Consider the following 2,730-nt stretch of genomic DNA (forward strand, 5'->3'; position numbering starts at 1 on the left):
CCATACCAACAAAGAAGTGTGAAGCAACATGTCAAGACATCAGCCAGGAAGTAACAGCATTGGCACAAATTGGTGCAAATGGACAGTGACCCCAAGCACATGACCAAAAGGTCTTAATGGCAACACAGTGAAGGTCATGGAGTGGCCATCACAAAGCCCTGACATTAATCTCATATCTCATAAATAATCTAATTTCTCATATATCATATACTGTATAATCTCATAAGAACACTTATGGGCAGAACTGAAAAAGCATGTATGAGGCCTACAAACCTGATTCAGTTACACCGGTTCAGTGTAAGGAATGGACCCATATTCTTAAGGAAGAGAAGCTTCTGGAAGGATCCCTGAAACATTTAACCCAAGTTAGTTTGTTAAAGGCAGTTCCTGATACTTACAATGTGTATGTAAATGTTTGAACTACTGGAAATGTGATGAAAGATATGGATCGTTTTTCTGTGACATTCCTAAAATACAGTAGTGATCCTAAAGTGACCTAAGAGAGGGAATGCATGACAGGATTAAATATCAGGAAAAAATGACTGGTTAAGGTGTATGATTTCAGCTGTAATCTCTCACCTCAAATCACCTAAGTGACATTTTACCTCACTTTGATAGGATTCATTTTTTGTTGTCCATTTATTACACATATTGAGGGGACCTTTGAACCCTGCTCATCTCAGCCTTACAACTTTCTCAACAACTGGACCTTCAACAGAAGCAGATTGGAGAGTTGTGTTCATGATACTTCATGAAATATGATTGAACATTTATATAATTGTTACATATAGCCCCAGCCTCCGCCCCTGTCTTATGTTATTCTAGTCCTGCCTTGTTTCCATGGCTTCCCTGTTGTCTGTCACGCCCCTGTACCATGTTTCCCAGCCCCTAGATTACTGTTCCCACCTGTGTCTTGTTAAGTCCCTGGTGTTTCAGTGTATTTATTCCCTGTCGTGCCTAGTCTTCCTGGTCGGTCATTGTTTCTGGTTGTGTCATGTTTGTAAGTTGTCACTGGTCCTCTGTGTTTATCTCTCTCTCACTCTTAGTTTGCCTAGCTTCCCTTATCCCTCTTCATTTTCTGTTTCATGTCATTCTACGGTATGTGTAGGCTTTCTGTGTATTAGTCATTTTTCTATTCTCCCTGTTTCCCAGTAGTAGCTATAATATGGTGTTATTTGATTCCCTGTGCCTGTGTGATAAGTTACTCCTTGTGTTGATCTAACTCTTTTGTTCCCATCCGCGTTATACTCATTGTTAGTTATATTTGTGGTTGCTGTCTTTGTCAGTTGTGGTGAATTAGTGTTCTATGTTCCTGTTCTATGTCGCATCTTACCTATGTACCTTGTCTACAGTTGTGAGTCCCGTGTGTGTGTGTGTGTGTGTGTGTGTTCCGCTTTGCCTGGTTTTCTTCCCCTGTTTAGTTACGTGTCTTTTTTCTTTAATAATCTCAGTAATCAATTATGAGTTAATAGTTATCTCAACCTCAATTCCAGGTCAATCAGGACTTTCCCGGGGCTACATTTGTAGTCCTGGTAGGCTGGTCATTGACCAAGGCTCCTGGCAGTGACCAACAGTGCTCTACTCAACACGCTACCGATTGCTAAATGGTGCATGTGAACAGTTTCTAGAACTTGAGCGCTGGCTGTTGTAAGATGACTGCAGTTTCACCATCAGTATCATTGTATGCAATGTTATTGTCCAATCTAAAGCTCTGATTATCCTCCTGTAAACATGTGAGTAGGAGCTAGTGCTGACAGGAAATACCATAACTTTTCAAAAGCTGAAATATAATAAAATCTGTGCTTGTGTGTGTGTGAGTGTGTGTTTGGTGATGTCATAGCTTGCGTCATTGCAATTGTGTTTGTGTGGAACCAAATACTAAATCTAGCATGATTGAGCATGAACCATAAGTGATGCAAAGCCCCATAGAGACAGAGAGAGAGAGAAATAGAGAGAGCTAGAGAGAGAGAGAGCCCTGTGGAGTTCAAGTGTAGCGTGAAGAGACCAGCTTTGTTTCCACAAACAGGCCACCATCAGAGCAAGAGCGCACACACACACACACACACACACACACACACACACACACACACACACACACACATACATGCTGCACTAGTATCGGAGGGAGGTGTTAATCTGTGTAAGACTGTGGAGGTGTGAAAAGCATTCAGGCAGATTTTGGGAAAATTGGGGCGACATGACGTGTTTGGCACACCCAGACATTCACAACGTGAGTCCTAAGGACCCATCCCCACAGACATAGGCATCACCTTCCTCGTCATTCTAATCATCATCAGTATCACCACCTGATCTGAGCAGTTCCATGGGCTGAAATGCCAGAGGAAGCTGGTGTGTTGTCACACCCTCTGATTGCAGTGTGTGTATTGCAGAAGGACTAGAGGCAGTTGGTTTGCTACACGTTACGTTGGACTCTCCCATGAGGCAAGTTTGTACTTCAGAGGTCAAGTCCATATAAAAAAGGGTTAAATGTCAGAAACAGTGAATACAGGAATGTTTTAGGTTCCAGTACAACATACTTTGGTGATGCATAACACAGACAAGACTAAATTAAAGACTCAGTGAAACATACATGCCTTACAAATATTACATAACACTGAATTATAAACAATATATTTAATGACCAGTTCAGGCTGGTTCTAGTCAGTATTTGTATTGTAAACCGATATTCTGTTAAGGTGAAAAATGTATATATATTTGTCATCAGATCTT

Source organism: Brachyhypopomus gauderio, chromosome 18 (assembly GCF_052324685.1).
Source record: "Brachyhypopomus gauderio isolate BG-103 chromosome 18, BGAUD_0.2, whole genome shotgun sequence".
In the NCBI taxonomy this organism is placed as follows: domain Eukaryota; kingdom Metazoa; phylum Chordata; class Actinopteri; order Gymnotiformes; family Hypopomidae; genus Brachyhypopomus; species Brachyhypopomus gauderio.